Source organism: Erinaceus europaeus, chromosome 18 (assembly GCF_950295315.1).
Source record: "Erinaceus europaeus chromosome 18, mEriEur2.1, whole genome shotgun sequence".
NCBI classification, from domain to species: Eukaryota; Metazoa; Chordata; class Mammalia; order Eulipotyphla; family Erinaceidae; genus Erinaceus; species Erinaceus europaeus.
Window position 1 is genome coordinate 49,360,148 of NC_080179.1, and position 12,887 is coordinate 49,373,034.

Below are 12,887 nucleotides of genomic sequence, written 5' to 3' on the forward strand. Positions count from 1 at the left end.
TATAGAAGAAATCAGTGAAACTTTATAGTAGCTCTATGTCATAGATGTATTTATATAACTCAAACCTCTTAGCATGGGGAATGAAAACAAGAATAAATGGAACTAGACGAAACTAAAAAGCTAACTACAAGGATAGCCAGGCAACTCAGTAAACGGGAGAAGATATATGCACATTAGACATCCAATCAGCGATTAATACAAACATCTATAACAAATTGATGTAGCTTTATAAAAAAATAAAATAACCCAATGAAAGAGTGGGCCAAAGAACTAAACCGTTTTCTAAAGAAGATATATACATGACCCACAGACACATGAAGAAACCCTCCACCTATCATTAGAGAAATGCAAATTAAAACTACACTGAGATGCCATCTCACATATGTGAGAATGGCTGACATCAAGAAAACAGAAAATGGAATGTGTTGGTGAGATTGTGGAGAAAAAAGAATTCTGCTGCCCTTCTGGTGGGAATGCAAACTACTGCAGCTCCTTTGGAAGACTGTAGGAATAGTCTTTAAATAAATAAAATAAAATAGTCCTTAAATAAATAAAGTTACCTTATCCGACAATATGACTATTTGGCATCTATCCAATGGACACTCAAAACACTAATTTGAAGGGACATAGGTACCCGTAGGCTCATAGCTGCATTATTCACAATAGCTAAATATTGGAAGCAGCCAAAATGCTTTCAAAAACCAGAAAACCGGTTTATAGAGTTATGGGATATATACTCAATGGAATACTACTCTGCAAAAAAAAAAAAAGTACTGTGTCCTTTGGGGCAAAATGGATGGAACTGGATGTTGTTATGCTTAGTAAAATAAGTAAAGAGATGAAGTTTACTGAATAATTTTGTTCACATGTAGAATGTAGAGAACTGATACATTTGAACTTGCAAACAAAACAAAACAAAAACAGAAGCGGGTAAGCTATTTCTAAGACTTTTTGAGAACTATGGTGGTTATCTTTTGGAGGCAGGAGTGCAGGAACACAGAACTTTAGTGGCAGGTGGGGTGTGGAACTATACACTGTGATCTTGCCTACTATTAACCACAGATTAACATAATCATGAAAACACATAGAGAGAATCCTTGTGGCAGGTTAACTTCTCATCACAACATTTTCCTCAACGATAATGAAGAACTTGAGAAAGGTTATATACACTCAGGCAAATTATCAGTGACTCCAAAAGAAAAAAAAAAAAATATATATATATATATGTTTTCCAAATGTTCAAAGACATTATATGGAAAATGCCTCATTGGGAAGGACTTGGATCTTGGTTTTAATCCTTTCGGAAATGAAGTGTACATTCTCCATGATTCTGGTGTGACTGGTGGTTTGACAGTTTGCAGCTGACTGCCTCCTCCCCATAATCCCCATATTGTCCTGACGATGAAGAAGATGAACAGCATTCTGTTTAACAAGGTCTTTCTTCCTCTGGGAAAACTATACTCAATATACCCTCTTATTCCAGATTGGATTATATCTCAGGAGCCATTCCAGCTCAGCAGCTCCTCACAGAAACATCTGAGGGTTTTGCTAGAATTATTTCACAGTTCAACCTTTCTTTTTAGTCAATCCTGCTACCTTTTTGACCTTGAGAGCTTGTTTGGAGGTTCTAGCTACTCGTATACCCTCCAATGAAGACCAGTAGGTCTCTATACATCAACAAAGAGTGCAACTTTGGAGAGATGCACATGAAGCGGTGAAGGAGGAAGGGGACACCCGCCTAGTCAGCCAGATCTGCAATCAACCCTGGCAATCAATGGGGTAACAGATGTCACAGCCAGAGCACCCTCACACCCTTCCTTTTTGAAATGTCTCCCTTATCACATACTGTTTTGATCCTTAGGAGAAGGTAGATCTGAACCCATTCCCTGATCAGAATTGTCTACCAGGGGAAGCAGAAATATAGAAACCTAGAGAGCACAGTTAAATAAAACAAAACAACCATTCAAGACAAAGACTAGTCACTGGCGATATATAAAAAATAAAAGTAGACTCAAAAGTAGAGAAAGAAAAAGTCACTAGATGAAGATACTTGAGATAGAATTTTATTGTGATAGAGTTGCATTTTTTTCCCCTACAGTTTTAAATTGTATTTGGGTTATATATTTACACAGTTTAAAATATTTATGTCATTTTAACACTAAATGTTGCTTTTGTTATTCATATGCTTTGAAATTGACTTATAGTAATACTGAAATACAACTTTAATTACATATCAAATGTGAAATTTATAAACTAGAACTTCTAAATAATAATGTAAGTGTAATTTTTAAGAGAGAAAATAGAAGAAACACATAGTAGGGGAAGCCACCAGATGATTAATCTTTTGTTGTTACTGTTGAACAATAGCTTGTGTGAACCTCATTTATTATGCTGACACTGTAACAAAGCAAAATAAACCAAATATACATATGGGTTTAAGATTCACTTAATCTGATGTGGTCAAAAAAGCCTCAGTTGAGATCTACTCAGGCATATATGCATAAATATATACCCTTGATTATATATGCAGTTGAGATATTAACTATATATATATATAATTTTCCCTCTTTTATTGACTTGGCATTAGGTTAAGGTATCATAAGTCTGGGACTGGCTCGTGACACATCCAGTAGGGCACACCCATTACCATGAACAAATACCTGTGTCTGAGCCTCTGACCCCCATCTACAAAGGGGGCAAGCTTTACTAGTGGTGGAATAGTGCTGCAGGTGTCTGTCCTTCTCTCTGTCTTTCTTCCCACTTCTGTCTCTCACATTCTGTCAAAATCAGAATGAAAAAGAAAAATTGCAGGTGGGAGTATTGGAGTTGTACAAGCATTAAGCCCCAGTGACAACCACGTAGGCAAAATAAATAAATAAAAGTTTTAAGTGTTTAATATTTATAACATGTATGTGTGTGTGTGTGTTTAACTCACACCAAAAAAAGATCTATGCCTTCACAATAATTAAAACTATCCACTTCTGACCCTTCATATTTTTCTGACACTTCATATTTTTCAGAGTCTGAGTCACACTTTAGTCTGTTGGTTTTTTTTTGGCAAATTTGTTTGTTTTAATTATCAATATTCTCTGTGTATGTGATACCAGCTGATATTTGTCTCACTTTTCTTAATTCATTTACCATTAATATTTGAAGCATAGAAGTATATGACATAGGCTAAAGTTAGTATGACAAAATTAATTTAAATATATAAAAGCAGCTACCAGGATAAATAAAACAGCAGGAATTATGAAAATAAATTATGCATCTAGACTTGTAATGGATGCATATGTAAAAGAAATATTGTACTCTTGATTTGTCACTTATCTATACATATGTAACTTGGTTTGCTTTTATATATTTATTTTTTTATATTTATTTATTTATTCCATTTTTTTTGCCTTTGTTGTTTTATTGTTATTGTTATTCACATCATTGTTCTTGGATAGTACAGAGAAAAATTGATCGAGAACAGGGACAGAGAGGGGCAGAGAAAGACAGACACCTGCAGACCAGCCTCACAGCTTGTGAAGCAATTCCTTTGCAGGTGGGAAGCACGGGCTCGAAACGGGATCCTTATACCTGTCCTTGTACTTTAAGCCACCCGTGCTTACCCCGCTGCACTACTGCCTGACTCCCTATTTATTTATTTTTATTTATATTTATTTATTTAGAGACAGACAGAAATCGAGAGGAAGGGGGAGAGAGGGAGGGAAAGAGACAGAGAGACACTTTTAGCACTACTTTACTGCCACTCGCAAAGTTTTCTCCCTGCAGGTGGGGACTGGGGGCTCAAACTCAGGTCCTTCCACATTGTGATGTGTGCTCAACCAGGTGTGCCACCACCTGGCTGCTTGTCTATACATATGTTTAAAATTTTGTAGAAGAATCAGAAAAATAGTTCACCAGGTGGGCGTTTCCCTTGTCCAGATTTGAGCTCTGACCTAATACAGGAACCATTATGGTGAGTGCATCACTACTAGTAGTATGGTTTCTCTCCCTCTCTGCATATCTATCTGTCTTTTATCTATCTATCTATCTATCTATCTATCTATCTATCTATCTATCTATCTACCTATCTATCCATTCATCTAGCTGTCTAGCTATCTGTAAATGTAAAAGTTGGCCTAGGAAAGGTGAACTCATCCCTGTGTGAAGCCCAGATCCTGCTAAAATATATAATAAAATAAAATTTTTGTAGATAGCTCTTTAGTTTAAAATATAGCCTTGACAATGAAAGAATACTTCTAGCAACAACAAAAGTAGGTAAGTAAATTACAGTGGAATGAATTTTAATATCCACTTAAATTCCTCAATTTAGGTCATGCTCATAACTTTTGAAAATGCTTTCACTTGTTGTTGAAATATAAATCATCTATTGATCACTTCTTCTGGGCAAGGCATTGTGTTCCTTGTTAATTCATTTATTTTTATTCCTGAGACAGGTCAGGGAAAATGTCCCTTTGGTAGTTCAGAAAAAAAACCATAGAATGTAAGTTACTTTATCTAAGGTCAGAAAACCAATACTAGTAGTGTTAGAATTCTGTTCCCTATCCTCACTAGCCCAGACTGGTGGCTGGCTTTACTTACTACCTTACCATTAGGTGATAACTAAATGACTTAGTCTAGGGAAAAACAAAACAAACAAATGTTGGAGAGTGGGACTCACTGTCCCAGAAAGTCTAGGCCATTGTTTCCATGAGGTCCAAGAGGTTGACTCCCAACTCTCCCTTCAGGTCTAGAGGAGGGCAGGTCCCCCTCACCTCCTGAACTGATGATGGATGGCTTCTCCGAAATGGGGGCTACCTTTCTGCACATGTCTCTCTTCTCCCCTTAAAACAAAGGCCATGAATTACTGTACATTGTGTTTAGCCTAACTTGAAAGCCACCACATATGTTCTTGCTCAATTGTCTCCTTCTCCTCCCCCTTCCTCTGAAGTGCCTGTAATTTACCCTGAGGTACCTGTAATTTACCTCCAGGGAAATAGCATTGTGAAGCTTATGATCAAACCTTGTATGATAATTCTTCATTTGTGATCAAATAGTTTATATGTCAACATGCAGCTATGCATTGTGTTGCTCTGTGCTTGGGTTGATGATTACCTTGACCTTCTACCTGGGCAATGGGTATATGTACTTGCTTTCTCTTTCAATAAATGAATTGTCACACTGAGGCTTTCCCAGAGCTGACTGTCCTTTCTCTCTGCACACTTTGTCCTCGACATGCCGAACTACCCCAGGATGCCCAAAGGGCCACTTTGACTATCTCCTCAGCTGGCCAGAACTGAGGAGGACCCAGAACTAGCCCGCAAATAGGAAAAAAATAGAAAAATAGATGAAATAAATAATTCAGAAATGGACAATTAATATTTTCTTTTTAAAATGTATTTATAAAAACAAAACACTAACAAAAACCATAGGATAAGAGGGTTACAACTCCACACAATTCCCACCACCAGAACTCTGTATCCCATCCTCTCTCCTGATAGCTTTCCTATTCTTTACCTCTCTGGGAATATGGACCCAAGGTCATTGTGGAATGCAGAAGGTAGAAGGTCTGGCTTTTTCAATTGCTTCCCCACTGAACATGGATGTTGACAGATGGATCCATACTCCCAGCCTGCCTCTCTCTTTCCCTAGTGGGGCAGGGCTCTGGGGAATCAGAGCTCCAGGACACATTGGTGGGGTTGTCTGTCCAGGGAAGTTTGGTCGGTCGGTATCATGCTAGCATCCGAAACCTGGCCAATCAATGCTTATACGGATTTGATTTTATTTTCACTGCAATCCCTATGGAACAAGAAGTATAGAACTTAGACAACATGTAAAGAAACTATGCTCAAACTGCTGAGATTCTGAGAGTCCTTTCAGCCAGAATGTAGCAAAAAAACTATCTTGTTCTCAATCTGTAATTTTTTTTCCCTAAGCAGAGTTTCTCAACCATGGCAATGTTGAAAAGTGGTTTTTTTTTTTTTCTTCTCTGATACTCTCCGGAATATCGCAGGATATTTAGCAGCATCCCTGGCTTCAATCCACTGATGCCAATAATATCCTCACATTCATTTGTGGCATTCAAATAATAGTTCTAGATTGTTCCAAAAAGTGGAGGAATGGTTCCACATCAGAGGATCCACTGCTTTATAGTATAGATTATCTTCTTAAACTGTATTTGAAAACATAGCTCCTTTATTCATGGAGTCATGGGATTCTAGCTCCTTGAATCTGGATAGCTTTCTTTGTGCACCTAATATTGAAATTTATTCACTTATATATTTATTTACTTATATTTAATATTATAATTATTTTGCCTCAAGATTATTGCTGGCACTTGGTATTTGTACTATGAGTCCACCATTCCCAGAGGCCATTTTTTTACATCTATCTATCTATCTAGCTATCTATCTATCATCTATCATTTTTCTATCATCTATTCTTCCTTCCTCCCTATCTTCTCTCTCTTTTTATTACAAAGAAACAGAGAGAGAAAGAGAGAGAGACCTACAGCATTGCTCTACTGTTTGTGAATCTTCTATCCTGTAGGTGGGACCAGAGAGGCTTGAATCTGGGTCTCCATTAATGTTCCTGTGTGTGCTCTATCAACTGCCCCACCTTGAAATTCTTATTGAAAATGTTCATTTTTGTCTAAGCCATGAAATTGATGCTGAATATATTCCCCATGTATTTGTGTTCAAGCAAAGGCTTGCCGCAAATATATATATATATATATATATATATATATATATATATATATATACTGCTAGACAATTTTAGACCACTTTTGCCTGCTTTCTTATCTCTGCCAAGTTTGGACACAAAACCTTCTAGCTTCCATTCTTTGTTTCATAAATATTAAATGTATGGCTTTTCTCTACAAATCAATTAGAAGTTGTCGGCAATCAAACTTCCAAGCTTCGAGATTTTAATCTAACCACAGCCTGAATCCTCATATGAAGTTTCCTTAATTTCCCAATTCTGAGAACAGACAGACTATTATAAAGGGTCCTTGTACTGTGGAGCACTTATCTGGCTCAAAGAAGAAACAAGATACTTTAAAATGAATATAAATTTTATTTTGGATTAAGCAATAATAGAATTTTAAACTCACAGAGGGTTGGACATGATGGTTGATAGGACATCTCTATAGCATATAGATAGTGGGACACTTTGGAGTATTATCTGGATATACCCATACTACTTCTTATGTCTTATGTTTATAAACTGTTTTTAAATCTCATCCAGAAGTGAAGAATGTATTTGTGGTCCAGGAGGTGGCGCAGTGATAAAGCTTTGGATTCTTAAGCATGCGATCCCGAGTTTGATTCCTGGCAGCACATGTGCCAGAGTGATGTCTGGTTCTCTTTCTCCTCCTATCTTTCTCATAAATAAATAAAATCTTTAAAAAAGAATATATTTTAATAATGAGCCCTTAATCAGGTAGTGCCAGACAAAAGTCTCAGCTATGCAAGTAAAACCACTTGGTTTAAATGATTGATCCTAGTTTTTCTTTTTAAAAAAATTTGTCATTATGAAAAGGAAATATTGGCAAGACCAGGACCAAGACCAAAACCAAAGGATAAGAGGGATACATTTCCACACAGTTCCTACCATGAGAACTCTATATCTAATCCCCTCCCTTGATAGCTTTCCTAATCCTAGTATTTCAACCTTTGAGGAATAGTGAGGAATCACACCAATAAAGGGATTGGTGATTTAACTGAAAATCTTGTGGTAACTTTACAGCCTTCCTTTCTTTTTTCTTTACTGGTCTTTCCTTGGGGTCAATGTACAGAAAATTAGTTTAATTTGGTGGTCTTGGGTGTGGGAGGGTAGAGGTAGGGTGGGGAAGGTTGGTCCCTGATTCAAAACATTCTCTGAGCTGTCTCAGTGCTTCATCCTTACTTAAACAATTCCCCAAACCATGTTCACTTGTTTTGTATCCTTTTTTATGCCTTCTTCTTAGATCTTTCCTAAGTAATCTTCCAGAAGCTGGCAGGTCTCAGAGACTTCCTTTTTATGCTATAGTCTTTCTCCTATTACTGCTATAATCTGCTCATGACCCAGCAGTTATTTTTTTTAATCTATTGATAAACAAAATATTAATATTAAATAAAGTGAGAACTGGTAAGACAGGTCACTTGACAAGGCACTAGCTTTGTCCTATACTGGACACAGGTTTATGTCAAATCTCCACAGCATTAGGGAAACTTTCAGTCCTATGGTGTCTCTCATTTTTTCCCTGTGTTTACCTACCTCATCTCTCTATACAAAAGGTCAACTAGGACTGGTAAAGTCTAGTTGTTGGCAAAACAAAAACAAATAAAAATAATGCTGCTCTCTTGATGACTCTGATATTTAGGACAGAATGAAAACGTTGCATCTAACTTAAAATATAATTGAATTTGAAATGCATGTTGAATATTGTATATATATAATTGAGTTAAAAGAAAAGTATTTCATGCAGCAATGTGAAAGGTTGCTAAAAATTCATGACTTTCTGAGTGGAGTTGTATGGAGTCCTCAGGTCAGAAGCACAATAACAACAGCTGCCCAAAAGCATCTATGCATTTGTCAGCATGGGAAACAATTGACATGTCAGTAGAGTATTACAATGGCCAAGGCATCTCTGGCTGGTGTGTGTGACTCTAAATGAGAAACCACTGTGATGAGATTCATAGCCCGAAGCTCAAAACCTTTGCTTATACTGCTTCCCAAAGGCTTGGATTTATGTGAAGTCAACTTGTTTGCAGGAACAGTCTCAGCAATTGAGAAATGGCTCACCAGTGACAAGGTTAGTTCAAGGGAGCAGAGGTAGAGCAGAAATAATGCCAAAACCTGATCTGCCACCGAGAGGTTACAGTCTGTAGCCTTGTCAGTATTATCCCTTAAGTGTATGTGTCTTCCATCTAGAAACACATTAAAACTCTTTGCAACTTTATATTCTGTCTTGTCCTGAATGAAACTGAGGTGGGTTCTGCTGTTAAGAAAAGCGCACACTGGTTCAGGGTTATGTTTCGGAGAGTGTAACCACCTTCCATTGGAAACATGCACAACAGTTCTAAGATGTGACTGACTCCCTATTCTTCACCACAGCATGGATGAAGCTGCAAGGACCCACAGTACGTGAGGTAAGACAGAAGAAGGACAGATACTGGATGAACTCATTCTCCAATGAGATCTAAGAATGCAGATTTGAGGACTCAGAAGCAGGACGGAGGTACACTAGGAAGAGGCTGGACCTAAGTCTCTATGTTGGAACAAGATGATAGTTTGGCTGAGGGTACAGAGCACTGATACTTACCTTGGGGAGATGTGGAAATGTATCCTTGTGACAACAATAGGGCTGTAAATCAACATTTGCTCAATAAAGTGGTAATGGAATGATGGGGGGAAGGGGCAAAGATGAAATTTTAAAAAGTAAGTAATTTTTTAAAGTTTATTTCCATATTTTCTCTTCCAGTCCCTCTAAGAGATTAGAAATCAGTTGGGGGAGGGGTGGTGGTGGAACACTTGGTTTCACCCACATGTTACAGTGCCCAAGGACCCAGGTTTGAATCCCCAGTCTCCACCTGCATGGGGAAAGCTTCACAAGTGGTAAAACATGGCTGCAGGTGTCTCTTTTTCTCTCTCCCTCTCTATCACCCTTTCCTCACGGTTTCTGGCTGTCTCTATCAAACAGATAAGTAAAGGTAATAAATTTAAAAAAGAAAGAAAGAAGAGAAATCAGTTGACAGAGAAATTTGGGAAAATTCACTTTAAAATAAAAGTGAATGGTTGCAAGGATACTGAAAAACCAAAACAAGGATAGATAATTATCTATCTGTGCAAACATAATCCCTTTCCCTCCCAACATGAGCACAGTTCTTGTAATGTGCATGTAGGACTGTATAAATGTCAGAGTTGAATGAAGCCAATCTGAGACTCTTTGGACTAGATGCTTGTGAGGTTCCTAAAGCTGCCTCCAGAATTTCACAGCTGCCACCAAAGGCTCCACCTGACAGGCAACACTCCTTTCCCCAGGAGCTGACACTGTAAAAAAAAAAAAAAAATCTTTCAGGGGAAAATCAGTCACTCTCCTTTCTCTCTTCAAGACTCATCTAAGTAATTCTGGACTTTCCCTTTCATTGCCTACTGAATTGTGATCTTATATTTTGAAAAGACATACGAACTCATTTGTAATGAGAGACTGAATTTGGCTATCTTTCTTGTGCAAGTCCTGCTGTGCTACCTTCAAGACCACTTCTATCCTATACTATGAACTTACCCCACAAATCATTTTGTAATTATAAGTGACTGATGTTAATTGTAAGTGAAACTTCTCTACCCAGCTGCAAGTTAGTATGTCAAATACTTAATCTTCTATCAAACCAACTTTGGTTACATTCTCAAGGAGCTGAAGAGACCTAAATAAAGTTAACAGGTATGAAACAGTAATAAATGTTCATGTCTAAATGGAGTTAAAATCTATAAAATTTCAGGGACTGGAATATATTTTAATCTGTAAGGAATCAGTCTTAACTTGAAAGAGCCTGGACGTTGAGCCCTGACATCACAGATAGTGAAGAGACTCAGTAGTATCTCTCCCTCTATTACCTTTCTTTCTTTGTCTATCTGAAATGAAAGGGACAGAGGACTCACAGAAGGATAAAGCCCAGAAAGTAAATAAAATGTGATAACTGCTATTATAGCAAGATCATATTTCCTATGTATTATTTATATCTATTAAAAACAGATGCTTGCTGGGCCACAGAAATATGTGTCATATATGGTCTGTATACTGGCTAATAATTTGAATTAGACTCCTACATTTCATGGGGATGTGAGGTAAAAAATGGATTTCTAATTTCCCTTCCTATGCTGATAACATCTAAACCACAATTTCAGCAATTGCTTAACCTGTGCAGAGGGTCTCGTTTTGCTAGTGGATACTGTTTTTGTGTTTACCTTAATCTATTGGCTTATACTTGACTTCTGAATTCTCTTGCACTTACTGACAAGTCCCTGCTCTAATCTAAGTTTAAAAGTTTTATTCTATCACCGATATAATATTTCATCCTACTCCAGATTCATAAATGCTCTTCTCTGCATAACTTATTTATATTAGCTTAGATATACACATATTAAAAATGGATATACTCCCCCCCAGCTCCTGGAGATAAATATCCAGAGGGTTCATTTTTCATCTTGGGTAACAATCGGGTGAAAGAAAAAAAATAGAACTGATCATGGAAAATAATGGGTAAATCAATATGATTCTGCATGATCAGATTAACAAAAGTAATTATTTAAAAGATTACTATTATATTGAAGTAATCACAAAAGCTTAAGCTGATCAAGACTTTCATATGGCATGCTCTTTTTTTTTTTTAAAGATGTTTTGTTTTAAATTTTATAGTTCAAGGGACTGGGAGCAGGGCACCCAGTGGAGTGTATACATCACCATACACAAGAGAATGGATTCAAGTCCCTGGTCCCCACCTTCAGGAGAAATCTCACAAGCAGTGAAGCAGTGCTGCAGATCTCTCTGTCTCTCTCTGTCTCTCTCTCTGTCTCTCTCTCTGTCTCTCTCTCTCCCTCTCCTCTCCCTCTCCCTCTCTCCCTCTCCCTCCCCCCTTCCCTCTCCCTCTCTCTGTTCCCTCTCCATTCCACTCCGTCTCAATTAAAAAAAAATAAAAATACCTGCCAACACCCATGTTCAGTGAGGAAGCAATAACAGAAGCCAGACCTTCCACTTTCTGCACCCCATAATGACCCTGGGTCCATACTCCCAGAGAAATAAAGAATAGGAAAGCTATCAGGGGAGGGGATGGGATACAGAGTTCTGGTGGTGGGAATTCTGTGAAGCTATACCCTTCTTATCCTATGATTTTTGTTAGTTTTTCCTTTTTATAAATAAAAATTTAAAAATAAATAAATAAAATATTAAAAATTAATAAATGGAAAAAAATCTACTAGGAGCAGAGATTTTTTTTTCTCTCCAGGATTTTTGCTAAGACTCCATGCTCACTCCTCCTGTCAGCCATTTTTCCCATTTTATTGGATAGGACAGAGAAATTGAGAGAGGAGGGGGAGATAGAGAGGAAGAAAGAAAGATAGACACCTGCATTCCTGCTTCATGTAGCTGCTTTATGTAGCTTCTGTCCTCCAGTTCACCCTCCACAGGTGGGTACAGATGCTTGAACCTGGGTTCTTATGCATTGTAATATGTGCCCTCAACTGGGTACACCACCGCCCAGCCCTTTAAAATGACATATTTTTAATTCTTCAGTTTTGATATTTCAAGAAAGCCCAGCTTTGTAGACATGCAATTAGAATAGAGAATAAATGTTAAATAGGTGTTTCCTAGCTCCTTTAAATTATAATAAACACATAAAGCGAAACAACATTATTAAGACCAAAAAACATGTCTGCTACCTCAAAAATTCTCTTTAGGTTTATGTTGGCCTTTGTTAATTAGAGATTATAGGAGTTCAAGAATAACTTATGAAAAAATGAATCCTTCAAATCAGTTCTATTTTAATAAATTTTTCTCATCTACTTCTAATTTGTGCATATGGTTTTCCCTTGGGACAAGAGTCATTGCATTACTTGCCAAGAAACCCATCTTGTAGAAAATCAGTCACAATAAGACACTTGCACAGAATAGAAAATATTCCTCTACTACTTTACTACAAGTTGCTGTCTCTTGAAATTATCAGTAATACTAAGCATTCACACAATCAGTGTTCAAAGTGACACTATCTGAGACACAGCCTTGACAGGGAGAATCAGGAAGCCGTAAGGAAGATAAAGTAATCTGTGGAAGTACAGAGGGCCATCACAATGATGCCCAGATAGTTTTAGCTGGTGAAAATATGTATATGTTCACGCCTTTAGAATTAGGAAACTAAGAT